We start from the raw sequence: 23631 nt of genomic DNA, 5'->3' as shown, positions 1-23631 counted from the left end.
AACGGACAGACATGTGTGAAGTTGCCATTACTGGGGAGAAGGTTCTTGGGAAACTGAAAGGTCTGAGGGTAGATAAACCAGCTGGACGAGATGGTGGACACCCCAGGTTCTGAAAGAGGTGGCTCAGGAGATTGTGGAGGCATTAGTAATGATCTTTCAAGAATCACTAGATTCTGGAAAGGTTTTATAACCATATAACCACATAACAATGACAGCATGGAAACAGGCCATCTTGGCCCTTCTAGTCCATTCTGAACGCTTACTCTCACCTAGTCCCACTGACCCGCACTCAGCCCATAACCCTCCATTCCTTTCCTGTCCATATACCTATCCAATTTTACTTTAAATGACAATATTGAACCCGTCTTTACCACTTCTACTGGAAGCTCATTCCACACAGCTACCACTCTCTGAGTAAAGAAGTTCCCATTTGTGTTACCCCTAAACTTTTGCCCCTTAACTCTCAACTCATGTCCTCTTGTTTGAATCTCCCCTGCTCTCAATGGAAAAAGCCTATCCACGTCAACTCTACCTATCCCCTCATAATTTTAAATACCTCTATCAAATCCCCCCTCAACCTTCTATGCTCCAAAGAATAAAGACCTAACTTGTTCAACCTTTCTCTGTAACTTAGGTTCTGAAACCCAGGTAACATAGGTTCCATTAATTTACCCACCACTGACGTCAAACTGACAGGCCTATAATTGTTAGGTTTACTCTTAGAACCCTTTTTAAACAATGGAACAACATGAGCAATACACCAATCCTCCAGCACCATCCCCGTTTCTAACGACATTTGAAATGTTTCTGTCAGAGCCCCTGCTATTTCTACACTAACTTCCCTCAAGGTCCTAGGGAACATCCTGTCAGGACCCAGAGATTTATCCACTTTTATATTCCTTAAAAGCACCAGTACTTCCCCTTCTTTAATCATCATAGTTTCCATAACTCCCCTACTTATTTCCCTTACCTTACACAATTCAATATCCTTCTCCTTAGTGAATACCAAAGAAAAGAAATTGTTCAAAATCACCCCCATCTCTTTTGGCTCCACACATAGCCGTCCACTCTGATTCTCTAAGGGACCAATTTTATCCCTCACTATCCTTTTACTATTAATGTAACTGTAGAAACCCTTTGGATTTATTTTCACCTTACTTGCCAAAGCAACCTCATATCTTCTTTTACCTTTTCTAACTTCTTCCTTAAGATTCTTTTTACATTCTTTATATTCCTTGAGCACCTCTGGAAGGTTCTGGAAGGTTGGAAAATTGCAAATGTCATTCCAATCTTCAAGAAGGGAGAGAGGCAAAAGAAAGGAAATTATAGGCCAGTTAGTCTGACCTCAGTGGTTGGGAAGATGTTGGAGTCAATTGTTAAGGATGAGATCTCAGCATGGTTTCCTCAAGGGAAGATCTTGAGTGGCAGATCTGTTGGAATTCTTTGAAGAAGTAACAAGCAGGATAGATGAAGGAGAACTGGTTGATGTTGTGTACTTGGATCTTCATTAGGCCTTTGACAAGGTGCCACACATGAGCCTGCTTAACAGTTACAAGTCCATGATATGACAGGAAAGATTCTAGCATGGATAAGGCAATGTCTGATTGGTGAGCTAAAGAGTGGTGAATCTGTACAATTTGTTGCTACAGATAGGCCAAGTACATTTAAGGCAAAGACTAATAGTTTCTTGATTGGTCAGGGTATGAAGGGATAGGGTTAGAAGGCAGGAGATTGGGGCTGAGAGGAAAAATGGAATATCCATGATGAAGTGGCAGAGCAGACTCAATGGACCAAATGGCCTAATTTTGTTCCAATGTTTTATGTTCTTATGGTCTATCTTGATATTTCAAAAGTTCCAGCACATCCTTTTACTTACCATCAGCATGGTCTAGCATATCAGCCTGTTTTCTGCTGTCTCCACAAACCTCAAGGGCCCTCTCACTGGTGAATATTGAAGCAAGGCATTCATTAAGGATCTCCCTACCTCCTCCAACTCCAGGCACATTTATCCTTCCATCCCTGACTGGTCCTACCCTCCCAACCTGTCCCTGACCCTCTTGAAATTTCCAAACCCCAGAACATCCAGCAGTCATTCTTGTCTTTGTGACAGCCAAGTCTCTGAAAAGGTTGAACTTTTGTGTGGTGACCCGTGCTATAAGTTCATCAGCCTCATTCCTGATGCTTCATCTTCTGACCAATCACTCTGGTTCCCACCTCCTGCCAAGCCAGTTTAAACCCGCCCCGACAGCTCTAGCAAATCTACCTGAAAGGATATTGAACCCCCCCCCCCCACCCCTCCCCGAAGTTCAGTCCTTTTTGTGCAGATGTTACCTTCTCCAGAAGAGATCCCAATGATCCACAAATCTGGAACCTTGCTCCCTGCACCAGTTCCTCAGCCACACATTTATCTGCCAAATCATCCACTGGTGCAATCTGGAGATTACTACCCTTGAGGTCCCGCTTTTCTGCTTTCTACGTAGCTCTCTATATTCTCTCTTCAGGACAACCTTTTCATACCTATGACATTATTACCAATAGGTACCATGAATTCTGGCTGCTTAAAGAATGCCCTTTTAGAATGCTGTTGATCTGATTTGAGACATCTCAGACCCTGGCACCTGGAGGCACCATACCATGCTAATGTCTCTTTCACATCCACACAATCTCCTGTCTGCTCCTCTAATTATTAAATACCACTCCAGCACTGCACTCCTCTTCTTCCCCCCCCCCATCTCTAAGCCACAGAGACAGAAACCCTGCCAGAGACCTGATCTCTGTGACTTACCCTGGTAGATAGCTCCCCCCCCCCACCAACTCATTTCCAAGGTGATATACCTGTAGACATCGTGACCAAGAAAGCTTCTCAGAGGGCTAAAGAAATTTGGCACGGTTTCTTTGACCGGTAGTGTAGCGGTTTGCGTAATGCTATTACAGCAGCTGCGATCATGGTTCAATTCCGGCTGCTGCCAGTAAGGAGTTTGTACGTTCTCCCTGTGGGTTTCCTCCGGGTGCTGCGATTTCCTCCCACATTTCAAATACACATGGGGGTCAGAAGGTTAATCCATCACACAGGTGTAATTGGATAGTACAGGCTTGTTGGGCCAGAGGTGTCTGTTACAGTGTTGTATCTCTAAATAAAATGAAGAATATTGATACCAATATTTATCGACGCACCATATAAAGCATCCTATCCAGGTATGGCAACTGCTCCGTACATATCCACAAGAAACTGCAGAGAGATGTCGACATAGAGTTAAAGAAAACAGGCCATTTGGCCCATCTAGTCTGCAAAATCATTTAGTCTGCCTAGTCCCATCGACCCACACCCAGAACATAGCACTCCATATACCTCACTTTCATGTACCTATCCAAATTTCTCTTAAGTGTTGAAATTGAAATTGCGCTGGTAACTCGTTCCACACTCTCACCACCCTTCGAGCTCAGTATTTCACAGAAACCAGCCTCCCCCTCTATGCTTCTCACTGCTCCGGTAAAGCAGCCAACATAATCAAAAACCCCAGCCACTCCAAACATTCTTGCTTCTCCTTTCTTTCATCAGACACCAAGATATAAAAGTCTGAAAGCTCGTACCACCAGGATCAAGGATAGCTTCTACCTCATTGTTATAAGACATTGAATGGTTCCCCAGTACAGACTCTTCACCTCAAAATCCTCCTTATTGAAATCTTGCACATGATTTTCTACCTGTTCTGCACTTTCTCTGTAGCTGTTGCACATTATTCTGCATTCTGCTATTGTTTTACCTGGTGCTAACTCAATACACTCTTTAATGATTTGATCTTTATGAATAGTATGCAAGACAAATGTTTCAGTATATCTCGGTACATGCGACAATAATAAACCAATTCCAACTCCAGTTACAGTTCTGGTTACAAATTAAAGCTCTAAACTGGGGCAGATTAAATTTTGATGATATTAAATGGGACCATAGAAAGGCTGATTGCCAGATGCTGTTTGTGGGCAAAGGAAGTATTTGGGCCTCTTTCATCATCCTCAATGGCCGTTTGATTTTAGCTTCATAAGACTTACAGGCTCTTCTCTTTTCTTCTTGACTAAATTCACCAGCTCTCTCAACATCCAGGGTACCCTTACCTTGGTGTCCCTGACCTTCCTTCCTATTATTCCATACCCTGTGCAGTTGGTCTTTGAACACTTTCCACATGTCAGATACGGACACTGTTTCCAATTAACTCCCCCTAGTTCCTGCCCAATACCTTCATAATTTCCTTCCTCAGTACTCTCCTACACACTCTGAATTCATTAAGGAACTTGCTTGATTGTAGTTGTCCCTATCTGTCAAATGTTTTATCAAGCCTTCCAAAATCCTTTTCATCCAAGATGATCTAAACTTGACATCTTTTCCTTTTACCTTTACTGGAACATGCTGTCTCTGAACTCTTCAGAAAGATTTCTACTTGTCAGATGCTGTTTCCCCACAAGCGTCTGCTCCGACTGACCTTCATCAAATCCTCTTTGCACTGCTGCAAACCTCCTTCAGAAACTTAACCGGAGGGCCAACTTTTCCTTTCTGGGATGACCTTGAAATTTACAGAATTCTAGAATCCCAAAGTGTTCCCCATTGCCACTTCTGCCACCGGCTTAACTTCCTTTCCCAAGCACAAAGAATCGCATCATCTTACAGCCAGGTATTTGGTCCAATGGCCACAATGAGCAGTGGCTAGTCTTCTGGACTAACTGCATTGCCTGCCACTTGATCCTTTATGTGCTGCATTTGAGCATGGCTGATTTATTATCCCTCTCAACCCCATCCTTTTGCCTTCTCCCTCTAAGCTTTGATGCCCTGACTAATCAAGAACCTATCAACCTCCAATTTAAATATATCATATAACTTGGCTTCCACAACTGCTTGTGGCAATGAATTCCACAGATTTACCAGCCTCTGACTGAAGAAATTCTTCCTCATCTCTGTTCAGAAGCGAAATCCAAGACTCTTCCAGTACTGGAAACATGCCTCACATATTAACGTTTCATTCCCAGGATCGTTCTCGTGAACATCCTTTGGACCCTCTCCAACGCCAGCACATCTTATTTTGGATATGAGGGTCAAGATGCTCGCGATACTCCAAATGCGTTCTGACCAGTGCTTTATAAAGCCTCAACGTTGCATCCTTGCTTTTATATCCTAGTCCTCTGAAATGAATTCTAACTTTGCATTTGTCTTCCTCACCACTGACTCAGCCTGCAAGTTAACCTTTAGAGAACCCTGCATTCGGACTCCCAAGTGGTACATTGCGTGCATCCAAGGCTGAGATGGGCAGATTTTGGTACACCGAGGCAATCACCAGACATGGGATAAGCTAACTAGGCAATGGCTACGAAGAGAGAATTGGAGCTATTATTTCAGAACAATGACCTTTCACCTTAACTCTGGCAGGTCTAGTGAAAGGTCACTGAGTTGAAATGTTTCCCGGTTTCCCTCCATATCTGGACTGCTAAACAGTCTGTTATTATTTCATATTTCCAGTGGCTGTCTTATTTTGTTTTTCTGCCAGTGAGGTTAAGGAAGCGATGGAAAAATGCAAACTGAATGAGGAGATCAAGTCGCACAGTGGAGCAGGTTTGAGGGACTGTGTGGCTCACTTCGGTCATCACATGTGTCAAGAGACTAAGGTCAGAGGTAAAACCAGATAGATACACATCCTAAGTACTCATGTATACATATCAAATGTAGAATAATAGAGTCCTTGTGCCCGCAATCCTGTGCTGACCATAATGGCCAATTAAAGGAAATACCTTCTGCCTGCACATGATGCATAACCCTGCCCGTCCTGCATACTGTATGCCAGTCTAAAAATCTCTGAAACACCCTTGTCATATCTGCTTCCACACTGCCTCTAGCGCCCACCACCCTCCGTGTAAAACACTTGCACTGTACACCTTCCTTAAACTTTCACACTTTCGACTTAAAAGCATGCCCTCTGGCACAGGCGTCCCTCCCTTTACAAAGGTAGAGCGCTCCTATGAAACCTTTCTTAAGCTGAAATGGCGTAGAGCGAAGAACCATTAATTTACATGGGAAAACATTTCTTCAGAGCGGAAACCCTCTTTGTAATGCGAAAACAGGTTACTAAAAACAGGTCTTCTGTAAAAGTGAAGTGGCGTAAAGTGAACATCTGTAAAGCGGGGTCACCTGTATTTGACATTCCTAACCTGGGGAAAGAAATCCGACTGCCTTCCTTATCATAGTTTTATAGATTTCTACAGAAACTTCTCTCAGCCCTGATGCTCCAGCAAACACAGCCCAATTTTGTCCTATCTCTGATTAATGTGGTGTTAGAGGGAGAATCTGGGACTAGCAGGAAGGACATCCCTTTAGAACTGAGATGAGGAGGAATTTCTTTAGCCAGAGGGTGGTTAATCTGTGGAATTTGCTGCCACAGACAGCTGTGGAGACCAAATCATTGGATACATTTAAAGTAGATGTTGATAGGTTCTTGATTAGCAAGGGAGTCAAAGGCTACGGGGAGAGTGCAGGAGAATGAGGCCGAGAGGGAGCAACAACATCAGCCATGGTCAAATGGTCTAGTAGACACAATGGGCCGAATGGCTGAATTCAGGAGAGGCGAGCGATTCCAAGGGGGCCTGAGGCACAAGGTTTTCACACAGAGGGTTGTGGGAATGTGGAATGATTGCAAGAGGAAGTGGTAGAGGTAGTTACAGTGCAATGTTTAAAAGGCAAATAGACAATTACATGCAGTTGACAGAAAAGTTTTCAAGTGATATGGATCAAACGCAGGCAAATAGGACTCGATCAGGAAGGCACCATAGTCAGTTTGCATGAGTTATGGTGAAGGGCTTACTTCTACTCTATGATTGTGATAGCAACCACATACAGACAACTGGGAATCGTTTAGATTGACATCATGGTTAGCACAGACATAGTGGGCCGAAGGGCCAGTTCCTTTATACTGAGGCAGAATTTCAATGCTGTTTATCCCTGATCAGCCCCTGCCATTTCAAATATATGAAGCTGACTCTGTTCCTTTATTTAAGAAGGGCAGCAGACATTAGCCATGGTTGGGAAGGATGCAGAAAATATTCACATGGTTGTTTACTAGGTCTGGAGTAATAAGGAGATGTTGAACAGGCTGGGGCTGTTTTTTTGCTGCAGAGGCTGAGGAGTGACCTTACGGTTTATAAGACCGTAAAGGTGTGGATAAGATGGATTATCAGAGTCCACTCCCCAGTCTTCTTCCAGGAGAGTCTGAAGCTAGAAGATGTAGGTTTAAGGTGAGAGGGAAAAGGCATAAATTAAATTTGAGGGGCAAGGTTGGTGGTGGTTACGTGAACCAAGGTAGGAGTGGGGAAATTATCTCAACGTATCCCCCGGGTCCTCAGAGGTTGGCTGCTGATCAGACGTACAGGGCACATCAGCTCTTCATGGGAATTCAGGCCATGTTCAGTGAAGCTGAGGAAGTGGCAGTGATGGGGACAATTGTATGTTTAAAAGATAGTTGGACAGGTACATGGACAGAAGGGGTTAGGTAGAGGGATATGGCCAAACACTGACATGGATGAGATGGGTCTGTTTCTGTGCTGGAACTCTATGCCTCAAAGTCTTATTCCAGAGGATTTTCTCCAGTAATTTCCCATGGGCTTATTCCTGCTGTCTCCCCTAACCTCCCATGACCAACTCTGGCCAGCCTTCTAGCACCTCATCTGTGGTGACTGAAGGCACAAATACCTTGCTCTCCAAACCTGTAATATTTTCCTCGGATTCCCAGAGCAATATAGTAAAGGTTTCATCGGGCCTGCAGATTTCCAGGACATCTTCATTCTGGTATGTTCCAGGAAATTAACACACTCACCCATGAACTCACTGTCCTCCAAGTCCTTCTTAGTGATAAGGATTCATTTTAGTTCCTCAACTCTTAGCCAACCATCTCTCCCTTTTCATGATTACTGGAATATGCTGGCCCTGAAATCTCACTAACATTCCTGTAAAAAATCCCACTTGCTCAGTCATTTACCCACAAGCATCTGCTCCCAACCTAATTTCAACAGGTCCCTTCTTACACCACAAAAATCAGTGTACGCACATAACTTAACAATTCCCATAATTATCCATCAGCCCCTCTACTGACCTCCACCAACACACATCTGTCCCCTCTGCCTGACCCTCCACCCACACACATCTGTCCCCTCTGCCTGACCCTAGACCCACACACATCTGTCCCCTCTGCCTGACCCTCCACCCACACACATCTGTCCCCTCTGCCTGACCCTAGACCCACACACATCTGTCCCCTCTGCCTGACCCTAGACCCACACACATCTGTCCCCTCTGCCTGACCCTAGACCCACACACATCTGTCCCCTCTGCCTGACCCTAGACCCACACACATCTGTCCCCTCTGCCTGACCCTCCACCCACACACATCTGTACCCTCTACTGACCTCCACCAACACACATCTGTCCCCTCGACCTGACCCTACACCCACACACATCTGTCCCCTCTGCCTGACCCTCCACCCACACACATCTGTCCCCTCTGCCTGACCCTCCACCCACACACATCTGTCCCCTCGGCCTGACCCTAGACCCACACACATCTGTCCCCTCGGGCTGACCCTACACCCACACACATCTGTCCCCTCGGCCTGACCCCAGACCCACACACACCTGTCCCCTCTGCCTGACCCTAGACCCACAAACATCTGTCCCCTCGGCCTGACCCCAGACCCACACACACCTGTCCCCTCTGCCTGACCCTAGACCCACACACATCTGTCCCCTTGGCCTGACCCTACACCCACACACATCTGTCCCCTCTGCCTGACCCTAGACCCACACACATCTGTCCCCTCTGCCTGACCCTAGACCCACACACATCTGTCCCCTCTGCCTGACCCTCCACCCACACACATCTGTCCCCTCTGCCTGACCCTAGACCCACACACATCTGTCCCCTCTGCCTGACCCTAGACCCACACACATCTGTCCCCTCTGCCTGACCCTAGACCCACACACATCTGTCCCCTCTGCCTGACCCTCCACCCACACACATCTGTCCCCTCTGCCTGACCCTAGACCCACACACATCTGTCCCCTCTGCCTGACCCTAGACCCACACACATCTGTCCCCTCTGCCTGACCCTAGACCCACACACATCTGTCCCCTCTGCCTGACCCTCCACCCACACACATCTGTCCCCTCGGCCTGACCCTAGACCCACACACATCTGTCCCCTCGGGCTGACCCTACACCCACACACATCTGTCCCCTCGGCCTGACCCCAGACCCACACACATCTGTCCCCTCGGGCTGACCCTACACCCACACACATCTGTCCCCTCTGCCTGACCCTAGACCCACACACATCTGTCCCCTCTGCCTGACCCTAGACCCACACACATCTGTCCCCTCTGCCTGACCCTAGACCCACACACATCTGTCCCCTCTGCCTGACCCTAGACCCACACACATCTGTCCCCTCTGCCTGACCCTAGACCCACACACATCTGTCCCCTCTGCCTGACCCTCCACCCACACACATCTGTACCCTCTACTGACCTCCACCAACACACATCTGTCCCCTCGACCTGACCCTACACCCACACACATCTGTCCCCTCTGCCTGACCCTCCACCCACACACATCTGTCCCCTCTGCCTGACCCTCCACCCACACACATCTGTCCCCTCGGCCTGACCCTAGACCCACACACATCTGTCCCCTCGGGCTGACCCTACACCCACACACATCTGTCCCCTCGGCCTGACCCCAGACCCACACACACCTGTCCCCTCTGCCTGACCCTAGACCCACAAACATCTGTCCCCTCGGCCTGACCCCAGACCCACACACACCTGTCCCCTCTGCCTGACCCTAGACCCACACACATCTGTCCCCTTGGCCTGACCCTACACCCACACACATCTGTCCCCTCTGCCTGACCCTAGACCCACACACATCTGTCCCCTCTGCCTGACCCTAGACCCACACACATCTGTCCCCTCTGCCTGACCCCAGACCCACACACATCTGTCCCCTCTGCTGACCCTACACCCACACACATCTGTCCCCTCTGCTGACCCTACACCCACACACATCTGTCCCCTCGGCCTGACCCCAGACCCACACACACCTGTCCCCTCTGCTGACTCCAGACCCACACACATCTGTCCCCTCGGCCTGACCCTACACCCACACACATCTGTCCCCTCTGCTGACCCTAGACCCACACACATCTGTCCCCTCTGCTGACCCCAGACCCACACACATCTGTCCCCTCGGCCTGACCCTAGACCCACACACATCTGTCCCCTCTGCCTGACCCTCCACCCACACACATCTGTTTCCTCCACCGACCCCAGTTTCTATCCTTGCTCAGCCTTTCAGCTTTCACCATACTGCCCTTGAATCTGTGTGAGCTCCACACCTAATGTTGCAAACTCTTTCTGTATTTGTAAAAAATCTATGAAATTTAGATCTTGCTGTTACAAGGATTTCTCCTCATTGTCAATGTAACCGGCAATAGTTAGTTACAAATTCACTCTGTGTGAATCAGTACGTAGTTAGTGATGTGAAGATGGAGTGGTTGCAGTCCTTTTGTCATGCAGTTAAACCAGCTTTGAAGTAAATCTCTGTGGATGTGAGAACAGGAGATTTTGAGGAGGAACAGATGCAGGGATTTATGATTAGGCAGTGATTTCCAAAGTTATCTGTAATATCAGAGATATGAACAAAGCAAAAACAATCTTTAAAGAGATTTCTATGGAGAAAAGCTTAGCAGAAGGAAGCACAATGTGCAGACTCCTATGAATCCACTGTATATGTGAATTTGGTGTTTACAGAATCTTCTTTCGACCTCACCAGCTTCAAGCCTTGATACCAATCCATTTTTGTTTCAGATTTTCCCACATTACTTATTTAAAACATTTCTCTTCAGTAGGTTCTCAGATGGCACTCTGAGGAGAGGTAAAAAGTGAAGAATGTTTTGCAGATTAAATGAACATAATAACAATTGCGAAATTTTAGTCAATCTCTACAAATAAATCACAAAATATATTAAAGTGAGGAATTAACACTGATTACTTTGTAATAAATTAGTCCAAATGTAATTTGTATCATTCTCTAAGTAGAAAACACAGCTTGATAATGTGCAACATTCATTATATAAATGGTTAAGAACAAAGAGGAAATGTATTTATTCAATTGTCAACTTCTGTCACATTATTGTGTTGTATTTCATGAAGATGATTTCCTTTATCAAAGAGGGTGTGAACTTGAAATCAAAATTGTCTTTGGCCTTCCTTTTGTATCGTTAGGTAAGTTAGCTCAAATCAGCAAAGAGTTCAGGGTTTGTTGACCAGTTAAAGTCTGCAGGAACTCTTTGTCGGTCACAGTCACAATGGTCTGTCTAGATTTTCCTAGAGATGAAGGTTTTACGGTGGAAGCATCAGCCACTGTGCATTATTACTCACGGTACGAGTTTGAAGTGTCACAGCGCGTACCAAAAGTAATAATGGACCGTCACTGACATGTTATCCTTCCTCTCAGGCAAAACTGGTCTGGGATTTTAAAATATTCTCGATGAGTTTTCAGAAATCTGCTGAAGAATATTTACTTTGGTTTCTTCATTCACTGCATCTGAGCACAGAAGCACATTTGTCAGTAAAGTGACCCAGGTACCAGTAAGTCCACTCCTTGTGGACCAGTAGAAATCCACTGGACCAATGCCAGGTGTGGCTGTGCAAAGCCTCTTCACTTCATCCTTCTCTCATACTGAAGATGTCTGCTGATTTCTCTGGACCCAGCCAGTGTTGGCTGCCATGGATTCTGAGGATCCTTAAGAGGGCTCAGGAAGTCTAATTGCCTCGAGCAGCATGGTTTTCCTCCTTGAACTTTGATACCTGTGGTCACATGGAGTTTGCTCAGCAGAGGAACAGGCCCATCACATCCATGTCAAACTTTTTTTCCCATCTACACTAATCTCATTTCCCACCTTGGAACCTTGCCTCCTTGAGTGTCTATCTAAATTTGGTTGTATATGATTCCACCACCTCCTCTGGCAGTGTGTTCCAAGCAAAGGCCACTCTGTGCCGAGTTTTCTCCCCTTCCATCCACTTTGACGCTCCTTCTTCTTGTCTTGGACTTCTACCCTCATATTTTGATAGTGGTTAGCTTTGAATTAGGGAGGGCAGGACCTCCATAACAACAATGAAGAGGTAATGAGACCTGCATTAGACGCTATGAAGAGAAAGGGAGTTTCTGGTTTTAATTGTTTGTTCATGGGACGTTGATTTTTCGGGATATCCCAAGTGTTCCTGCTGTTCCCTTCAAACCTCTGACCTGAGATATTCCAAGTTGCAGTTGGTCAGTCAGGTATGGGACGAGCTCTGTTCAGACAATCAATTTCCTTTCCCAAGGAACTCCAGAGAAGGGACTTTTTCTTGCGATGATCTAACAACAATGGGGTCATTCCTAATTCTGGCCTTTATTCAATATCCGCTTTATAATCTGAATACAGATTTTTCGGTCACCGGTCTCCAGGTGAGCATTCCACATTGCTGGCTCCTGGGGTCACTCCAGCAGGAGACTCCTATGGCCCCTCAACATGCTTGCTCAACCTCTCCTGGTAATGTAGCTTAACTCAGGAGCACAGATCTTATTCTCATAAATGTACTCTTGCATTCTTTCCAAGCACCATACATTCTAGGAAGTGGTGGCCAGATCTGCTCCCAGGACTTCAATGTGATCTAATCAGCGCTTGTTATCACCGGAGCAGATGTCGTATTCCAATCCATTCGGTGGAAGCAATAGCATTCTCATGGCCTCTCATGTGTTGTTTTATCCCACAGCAGCTAAAAATCAATGTATATGAATTCCCAAGACAGAAAATCTGGATGAAGGACTAATCTGATACTGGCAGTGGCAAAATGGTGTTTGACCAAGTATTTAAAAAGTTTGGGTTTGGGGCATTGATACCACCTCCTACAAATGACACCGAGTGTTTGAGGAAAATACTGAAGATTGCTGCAACATTCAAAACAACATCAATGAATCTGCAAAACTGGCATGCAATTCACAAGACACCTGTGCATTTTGGCTGGAAGAGTTAATAAAGGTGTTTCCTGTGAATCATGTTTTGTGGTATCTGAACAGAGCAGTGAAGTAGGAACTTGGAATCCACAAACCATTAAAAGTAGAGGTTGAATATAAAAAATGCAGATGATGTGAATCAGAAATAAAAAGAGAAAATGCTGGAAGTGCCGAGTGGTTCAGGCAGGATCTGTTGGGGAGAAAACAAAATTATTGTCTCAGGTTAATAACTTCTCCTCAAAAATGTTGGTATTTGTTACTGAAATCAACAGAAAACACTAAACGCATCATTTTCAGAAGAGTCAAGTTCAAAAAGAAATCATTTTAAAATATCTAGGTATATATAAGTATTTGGACAGACATGGACTGATTAAGGATAGTTAGCCTGACTTTGTGTGTGGTAGGCCGTGTCTGACCAATCTTAGAGAGTTTCTCAAGGAAGTTACCAGGAAAGTGGATGAAGGCAAAACCGTGGATGTTGTCTCCATGGACTTTAGTAAGGCATTTGACAAGGTCCCACGTGGAAGGCTGGTCAAAAAGGGTCAGTCACTTGGCATTCAAGATGAGGTAGTAAATTGGATTAGACCTCGGCTTTGTGGGAGAAGCCAGAGTGGTTGCAGATGATGGCCTCTGTTTCTGGAAGTCTGTGACTAGTGGTGTGCCGCAGAGACTGGTTCTGGGTCCTTTGTTGTTTGTCATCTATATCAATGATCTGGACGTTAATGCGTTTAACTGGATCAGCAAATTTGTGGATGCAACCAAGATTGGCGGTACAGTGGACAGTGAGGAAGGCTATCATGGCTTGCAGAGGGATCTGTATCAGCTGGAAAAATGGACTGAAAAATAGCAGATGGAATTTAATGCAGACAAGTGCCAAGTTTTGCACTTCGGTAGGACCAACCAGGGTGGGTCTTACATAGTGAACAGTAGGGCACTGAGGAGTGTGGTAGAACAAAGGGATCTGGGAATACAGGTATGTAATTCGCTGAAAGTGGTGTCACAGACAGATAGGGTCATAAAGAAAGCTTTTGGCACATTGGTCTTCATTAATCAATGTATTGAGGACAGGAGATGAGATGTTATGTTGAAGTTGTATAAGACGTTGGTGAGGTCTAATTTGAAGTACTGTAGATGTAGGCAAGGTTGAAAGAATGCAGAGAAAGCTTACAAGGATGTTGCCAGGTCTGAACGACCTGAGTTATAAGGAAAGACTGAATAGGTTAAGACTATATTCTTTAGAATATAGAAGATTGAGGGAAATTTTGATGGAGTTATACAAAATTATGAAGGGTATAGAGAGGGTAAATGTAAGCAGGCTTTTCCCACCAAGTGGTGGGTCTTGGCTTAAGGTTCAAAGGTGAGAAGTTTAAGGGAACATGAGGAGAAACATCTTCACTCAGAGCTTGGAATGAACAGGTCCATGCAAACTTGATTTCAACATTTAAGAGAAGTTCGGATAGGTGCATGGATAGTAGGATTATGGAGGGCTATGGTCCCGGGGGCAGGTCATTGGAAGTAGGCAGTTTAAATGTTTTTCGGCATGGACTAGATGGGCCAAAAGGCCTGCACTGTACTTCTCTATGACTCTATCTTGGATTGACAAGGATTACTTTGTGCAATACATCACAAACTGATCATAGAGAGATCAATATAGTCTGGAGGTTGGAGATAGAGAGGATCCCTGAAGAAACTGTGGGAATAATTGATGGGGGGTAGGGGGACAGCAGGTGTATGGGAGCTTGTAAAGGAATTCAAAACTTAAGACCAGCTCATCCAGGGGATACAAGTGAAAGGTATTACCTCAGTGAGGGGTGGGAGTAACAGTTTCTTTCCCCAGGCCATCAGACTCCTCAATATCCAGAGCCTGGACTGACACCAACTTACTACCCGCTACTATGCCTATTGTCTTGTTTATTATTTATTGTAATGCCTGCACTGTTTTGTGCACTTAATGCAGTCCTGGGCAGGTCTGTAGTCTAGTGTAGTTTCTTTTCTCCTGTGTTGTTTTTAAGTAGTTCAGTCTAGTTTTTGTACTGTTTCATGTAGCACCATGGAAAAATGTTGTCTGGTTTCTACTGTGTACTGTACCAGTAGTTATGGTCAAAATGACAATATAAAGTGACTTGACTTGACTTGAGTGTAGGATTTGGAAAAGAAAAAAATGGTCAAGGAAAATTAGTTAAATACTTCAGGGAGAAAGGATGAGGAGAATATATTAATAGGGCTGATTAAGGGAAGAAGGAAGGAGGCTTATGGAGGGTGTAAAGAACAAAACCACCAGCAATTGACCTGTTGTACTGCTCTGAACACTGTGCACTGAACACAAAATGGAACTGAGGTTCATTGCACAACAGAGTCAGGAATCTACTTAAAGCAGGATTAGCTGCCGCAGAACATTTTACCTGCGTTATTATTACTAGTGTTTTGCCTTGCCGAGTTCAAAGCCTTGAGGCTGGGAAATGCACCTTCACAGAGACAGTACCAAGAATCTTTAGTTATAGCACATTGGATTAATCACCAATAACCCGTGATCATCTTTCACTCTGATGGTTTGCTGGAAATTGGATCTCGCAGGTCATTTCATGCGTGTAAACGGGAGAAAAAGGAAGCAAAGGCTTGCATTCAAAAGAAAGCTCCAGTTTTGAGTGGAACCATTTCTCAGGAGTCCCACACTGCTGTTTCAGTCTGGAATGGAAATGATGAGTTAAAGCATGTAGTACTAATGATGGTGATTAAGTGGGACAGGAGTCTCTCTGTTGGTAACTAACAGGTGAGTAATTGTCAAACACGAGGAAATCTGCAGATGCTGGAAATTCAAACAACACACACAAAATGCTCGTGGAACGCAGCAACCCTTCGGCAGGTCTCGGCCTGAAACGTCGACAGTGCTTCTCCTCTAGATGCTGCCTGGCCTGCTGTGTTCCGCCAGCATTTTAGGTGAGTAATTGTAATCACTGAACATGTGCCCATGGAACAATGAGAATCCACCTGAGATCAGGCAATATTGATCTTGCCAGTTTCGCCAAATAGATCAATACATTAATATATGTGTCCATAGGGACGTGAGAAATCCAAACGCTACAACAGTTAGTCCAAAAGTCTGTTAACTTTTTTAGGGTTAATTTTGATTTTCCTGCTTAGTTGCAATGTGTGATCACTGATTCCTCCACAGAATATGGCAATGAACCACATTCCTGCCTTCCTGCTTGCTGTAAGCCTCCTACCTTTTAGCAAGTTGCACTTGAATCACATTGTTAGGTGCTAATTATGTTTTGCATAAGTGATTAACAGTTTCAAGAAAGGCAAGTGGCATTAGATCAGCTGAGCAATTAATCCACAAAATAACTAATAAGATTGTGCTTTGGACCCAGATCTTTGTGATATTGACATGGGAAAAAACATTTAAGGAAGTGAAACCCCTGTATTTACCCAGCTGTTAGCTAAAAGATGGCATTTTATCCACATCTGTGTGCAAACGTGAATCCAGCTGTGAATGTCTGGAATTTGCACCAGCACCATGCAGGTCCCATCCTCAGCGTTCCCCGTCTATCTCTTTCAGCATCTCCATCCCTCCAAACATTTGGCCCCTGTGATGAATCTTTAAATATTTAAGAAAATACACACAAGAAAAGGCTCCTCCGCTCTTTCCATCGAAACTCCAAAACTCTTGCCCGCATCTCCTGTGGATGTGCTTTATGGAACTGCTCTTTTCCATCCTCGAAGTAATATGAAGCAGCCCTGACCTCACTACTCTCCTGACTACGACCCACCACAGCTATGCTGTGGCTTCTAGAAATGAATACAGAAGCTACTATTTTACTGGGCCTCTGCTTCTTTAACTTCCAGCAATGTGAATTCTGTGCTTCTGCCCTCTGCAAACCCTGCTCCCTACGAAATGAAACAAAATTATCCACTGCGATTGTCTGAATCCACAGCTTCACCTGCCGGACACGCTCCTGATACTAGGAACACCTAACACAGAAGCATAATGGGCTTCTAACTGGCACTTTAAATCATTTGGTATCCTCAGAACAATTAATAAAATCATCTTTTGGAAAAGGCAGCATCCTTCAGAAATACCCCCTTTGCTCTACACATCCCTCCTCACCTTCTTTGCACTGAAAACCAACTTGCTTTCTCTCTCTTGCTTGGTTCCGATGAGATGCCTCCCTCTTCACAGATGCTGCCTGACCTGTTGAATGTTTCTAGCATTTTCTGTTTTTTTTTATTATTACAAGGCACAGAGGGATGTCTAATAGGAGGATAAAAAATGTGAAGAACATTCTGGAGTTTTTAAAATTAGACATACAGTATATTTCATTAGTATATTTTTGGTCAGTTTGGATCAGTTTTGGTTTCTCCATTCCAGGAAGGATGTGATGGCTTTGGAGACGATGTGGAAGAGGACGTGCCTGGATTAGACGATACGAGAAATGAGGAGAGGTTGGACAAACTTGGGTTGTCTTCTCTGGTTCAGCGGAGGCTGAGGGGAGACCTAATACACATTTATAAGACCATGAGGGACTTAGAGTATCTGTTATCCCAGGGTTGGAATGTCTAATACCAGAGGGCACACATTTAAAGTGAGGGGTGGGGGGGGGGGGAGCAGTGAGTTCAAAGGAGAAGTGCGGGACAATTTTTCTTTACACAGAGGTTGGTGGGTGCCTGAAATGTGCTGCCAGGGGTGGTGGAAGCAGATAAAATAGAAGTGTTTTGGATAGGCACATAACCTATGGCGTAGTGGCATTAGCACTGGGCTTTGAGGCGGTTGGTCCTGAGTTCGAATCCGGCCGGGCCCCAGCAGCGGAAGAAAGGCCTGGCAATTTACCTCCATGAAAACCTGATGGACTATAAGTAAATTCGCCATGAGTCAATGGTGACTCAACGGCACTCAAGTGTGCTGAGAATGGAGGGAAAGGGGTATTGTGTAGCAAAAGGATTTAGATGTCATGAGCTGAATTTTGTATTTTATTTAGTACAACATTATTAGTACAAATCCTGTTCTACGCTCTATGAAGATTTTGCAGTTGTTACACGATAGTCATATTCATAATATGTAGAACTGTTGCTACCTTGGAGTAATGGCTTTAGCAGTTATTAACCAGGCTTTTTGCTACCCATATGGCACTATAGATTATTAATTGTGTGACATACCACTGTAAATAAAACTGGGCAGTATTGCTTTAACTAAAGCAGCGTCAATGGGTATTTATGCACAGCTGAGAGGGACCAACAACATCTCTGTTGACTAGCACAGTAACGATGAGCAACACCCTGACTGATCTTATCCCCTAGTGTGTGAAACTAACTTCACTTGGAAAAACTTCACTCAAAAGCAGAAGAGCAAGTCACACAGTTGGATCTTGCCCCGAGCTGCAGATCAGAAGAAGTGTGGAAAAAGTGTAGAGGGCTGTCTGTTTCAGGTAATTAAAATAGAACGAATTCCATTATGCACAAAAAAACCCCTTCATTAAAAAAAAATAACGAGTTGTGATAGGAGGCATGAAAATCCCGAACATGAGTTAACTGCAACTTGCGGGAAAGGTGCAAGTACTCCCAGCTCCAGTAGGTGGCAGATGTGTTCTTTCGTCCCGTCCTGTACGTGGAACTGTTCCCAGTGCGCCAAAGTCACGTGATTTCATGGATTGCTTCACAGATACAAGTTTACATGTTTTCTTGGAATTGTCACAATCTATAAGCCAAATTGCCATAAGTACACCAAGCCTTCCAAATGCATGGAAGCTCCTGTGTTGACTTCTCTCCCCTCACACTCAACATCTCTCCTGACAACAGCCCATTATGTCCATTGAATTGCTGCTTTTTGCCTCTATAGTCCCATGTTTCATTAACTGCAGAAAAATTATGCCCGGAATTAAAATGGTGAGTTAAATACTAAATAACCATTCTTTAAAACATAGAAGAATTATCATAGAACATGGAACAGAAGAGCTTCTTCTCCCAGAGAGTGTTGAGGAAGAGCTTCTTCTCCCAGAGAATTGTGGAGGTGTGGAATGCACTGCCTCGGAAGACGGTGGAGGCCAATTCTCTGGATGCTTTCAAGAAGGAGCTAGATAGATATCTGATGGATAGGGGAATCAAGGGATACGGGGACAAGGCAGGGACTGGGTATTGATAGTGAATGATCAGCCATGATCTCAGAATGGCGGTGCAGACTCGAGGGGCCGAATGGTCTACTTCTGCACCTATTGTCTATTGTCTATAGAAGAGTATAGGAACCGGGCTGTCGGACCGCGATGCCGTGCTGAATGATAAACTAAATCCTTTCGGCCTGCACACAATCTGTACACAATTGCCACACAATGTTCCAAATAACACGCTTTCCTTGTGATTTAACTAGAAGGGCCAGGCAGCTTGTGCACACGAAAACTAATCCCGAGTTCTCTGGAGGTAGGAAGGTTGTAAGACCAGAATAATGAACAGCTTCACTGCCTCCCTCCCTGCTCTCTGGGACTCGAGCAAAGCTCCCAGGATACAGACTCCTGCCTCCACATGGACTGCAATCTCCTGCCAGTGACCGTTCTTGTGTGAATATCTCATTCAAACCCTGGCCTGACTATTCACATGCACACATTTCAAGGTGGTCAGCAGGGTGAAGCAGATGTTCCTCTTTGAGCTGGAGCAACTTCAAGGTCAGGCCCATGAAGCTCCTTGCTCTGGGCTCACTCTTAACTGGTGAATTTAGTTCCTATTTTGGGCAGGACTATCAGCCTTTCAGAACAAACCAACAACATAGATCGATGGATTAAATAATGGAGAGAGGTTGAACAATTTGGTCCTCTTTACATTGGCAGGACATTGACGGGTGATCTTCTAGAGGTATATAAAATAGGTGGTGAATACGCACTGTCTTCTACTCAGAGTTGGCAAATCAAGAATCAGAGGGCACAGGTTTAAGGCAAGAAGGAAAAAAATTAATAGAGATCTGAGGGGCAACCTTTTCACTCAAAGGGTGGCCAGTATATTGAATGAGCTGCCAAAGGAAGTGGCGAGAGAGGTCCATTAACAACATTTAAAACATACTTAGAGGAGTACCTGCTCAGGGAAGGTTTAGAGGCATATGGGCCAAATGTAGGCAAATGGGAGTAGCTTTGTTGGGACTCTTGGTCAATATAGACCAGTAAGGCCAGAAGGCCACTTTCTGTGCTATATCGTACAATGAAGTGACTTATGCAAGTAAGCGCCAGTTTCGCAAAAACGCCCGTACCTTTCTGCTTCATTCATCCTACTCAACGTGTTTAAGATAGAGTCAAAATACCTATAACATTACTAATCCCGGAACTGCCCCCAGTTCAGAGAAAGCCCATCTATTGGGCCAAAATACTTAATACTTAATAAACAGCACGATGGGTGAAAAGCCTTGAGAGAACATCAAGTACCTTGCAGGCAGGAAAGTTTTTGACTGTTAGTGAGCTTCCTTAGTTTGGTTCTCAGAATCTGCTCTTGGACAGCAAGCAACATTTACTTAATGTCAGTCTTCATTTCCAGAGGACTAGAATATGAGCAAGGATGAAATGCTGATCATAGTTGGGAGTGCTGTGAGTAGTTTTGGGCCCCTTATCTAAGAAAGGACCTACTGTCATTGGAGACGGTCCAGAGGAGGTTCATGAAAATTATTCTGGAAATGAAAGGGTTAATGTATGAGGAGCATTTGATGGCTCTGGACCTGTACTCCCCGGAGTTTAGAAGGATGAAGGGGGACTTCATTGAAATCTATCAGTTGTTGAAAGGCCAAGACAGAGTAGACGTGGAGAGGATGTCTCCTACAGTGGGGGAGTCTAGGTCTAGAGGGCACCGCCGTTCAGAAGAGAGGGAATCCATTTAGAACAGAGATGAGGAGGAATTTATTCAGCCAAAGGGTAGTGAATTTGTGGAATTCATTGCCACAGGCGGCAGTGAAGGCCAAGACATTGGATATTTCTAAAGCAGCGTTGATAGGCTCTTGATTAGTCAAAGGTTACGGGGAGAAGGCAGAAGAATGCGGTCAAGAGGGATAATAAACAGACGCGACGGGGCGTATTCGATAGCTTGATTGGCCCGATTCGGCTCCCGTGTCTTATGATTTTACTGTCGGCGGGTTTGATCGAGGAGGTGAGACCATTGTGGCCACTTCAGGGATGCCACGGAATGTGAGTAAGAGGTGCAAAGAAGCGGACTAAGGTTAGTTAGTGGACGGTGTAGAGCTGTAGATGGAACAGCCCGTGGACAGTTAGTTGAGAAGTGTGGACACATACCGCTCTGGATGTGCTCCCGTCCCGCCGTTCCACGAACTGTCCTCACAGGTTCGCTCCCTCCGCCAGCAGCCCCTGATTTTTTTTGTGCTTCATCCGGTGCCGGTTGGTCTATAAATCAGGGCGGCCCGGCAATCCGAGCCGGAATTCCGTTACCTGTTGGGATTGATAAAGAGTTCTTGTAACAAACTCTCATCCTGCCGCTGCTAATCTGTGGCTCACAGCGAGCCCACGCTGCTGTATTTATATCACGAACCGCTTTCCCTTTCCGCTCTGGAACAATTTCTGTTCACCGGACTGGGTTATTTTCTTTAACAAACCCTCCCTCTGAAGTCGTCTCCTCACTTGTGAACATTTCGTACTTTCAACTGATTTCACAGCAAAGAGCACAGGCAGAGCTAGAATTGTTCACCGATATTGCCTTCTCCCCACCCCTGCCACACGCACAGAGACGGGCACACACATACGCACATCCCTACAGACAGACACACAAACACAGACACACTGACCACGCTAACACAAATACACACACATACACACACACACTGACCACGCTACCACAAACACACACACATATACACACACACACATACACACACACACACACACATACACACACACACATACACACACACTGACCACGCTACCACGAACACACACACACACACATACACACACACTGACCACGCTAACACAAACACACACACACACACACTGACCACGCTACCACGAACACACACACACATACACACACACTGACCACGCTAACACAAACACACACACACATATACACACACTGACCACGCTACCACGAACACACACACACACACACACACACACACACACACACACACACACACACACATACACACACACTGACCACGCTAACACAAACACACACACACACACACACACTGACCAGGCTAACACAAACACACACACACACACACACACACACACACACACACACACACACACACACACACACACACACACACACACACATACACACACACTGACCAGGCTAACACAAACACACACACACACACACTGACCAGGCTAACACAAACACACACACACACACACACACACACACACACACACACACACACACACACACACACACACACACACACACACACACTGACCACGCTAACACAAACACACACAAACACACACACACTGACCAGGCTAACACAAACACACACAAACACACACACACACACACACATACTCACACACTGACCACGCTACCACGAACACACACACACACACACTGACTACGCTAACACAAACACATATACACACGCTGACCACGCTACCACGAACACACACACATATACACACAAACTGACGCACAATTACACACAGATGCACATGCAGATACGGACAAATCGAGCTCACACCCACATTGTGTGTTGCCAGCAGTCAAAAGGTTACAGGTCTCTATTTTTGAGAGGTAATCACGAAATATGAAATAGTTTCCATGTGAGTGCGCGGGAGAGGGTGACATGTTTTCGAAGAAAGTTAAAGTCCGTTGTGTCAGGTTGGTGTAATATATCCCATAGGTCAAGGGTTCGATCCCAAACTGGATTTGTTTCTAAGATCGACGATTAAACAACTAGTTTAAAAAAAATATTTTCATTGGTGGGAAGTCGTTGGGCATAACCTGGCTACCACGTCTCCAGTCCCCAAACAGAAAGCAACATTTCATTGTCTACTGAACACCATGAGGCATGCCAATGTTGGAAAGGCCCTATACAAGTAACCCTTTCCTGTAGTCATAGACTATACAGCACAGAAACAGCCTGGCCGATCCATGCGTCCACTGCGGCCCCCCCAACATGCCATGCTCAGCTCATATCCCACTAAACTTGGCCCTAAATACACCAATGCAAGAGCTTCTTAAATGATACTATTGTACCCACCTCAATCACTTTCCCTGGTAGCTCCTTCCATATAATCATCATCTCCAGCATGAAAAAGTTACCCAGGTCCCTTTTAAATCTTTTTCCCTCTCACCCTATATCTGTGCACCCTGGTTTTGACCTCTTCTACCCGCCTTATCAATGCCTCTGATAATTTAAAACAACTGTATAAGGTTCCCCATATTTTCCTATGTACCAAGGAACAAAAACCTGGCCTGGCCAAACTCTCCCCATACTCATGCCCTCTATTTAGGACAACACCTTGGCAAGTCTTTTCTGCACTCTTGCCATTTTAATCACATGGTTTATAACAAAGTGACCAGAACTATACAATACTCCAAATGCAGCCTCACCAATGATTTATAC

The 23631-nt window shown here is 45.2% G+C and overlaps 1 long non-coding RNA gene across 1 annotated transcript; it reads right to left on the bottom strand.

Moving 5' to 3' along the window:
• Window positions 1–10695: 10695 nt before the first annotated feature.
• Window positions 10696–22189, bottom strand: LOC132407667 (uncharacterized). Its single transcript, XR_009516555.1, has 2 exons — window positions 21341–22189; window positions 10696–13278 (listed from the first exon to the last, which is right to left on the bottom strand). It is a non-coding gene; the product is annotated as an uncharacterized LOC132407667 (long non-coding RNA).
• Window positions 22190–23631: the final 1442 nt, after the last annotated feature.

This window comes from Hypanus sabinus, chromosome 18 (genome assembly GCF_030144855.1).
Source record: "Hypanus sabinus isolate sHypSab1 chromosome 18, sHypSab1.hap1, whole genome shotgun sequence".
Classification (NCBI taxonomy): Eukaryota; Metazoa; Chordata; class Chondrichthyes; order Myliobatiformes; family Dasyatidae; genus Hypanus; species Hypanus sabinus.
The sequence above is the reverse complement of the archived record's forward strand: the minus strand, read 5'-3'. Positions and strand labels throughout refer to the sequence as shown.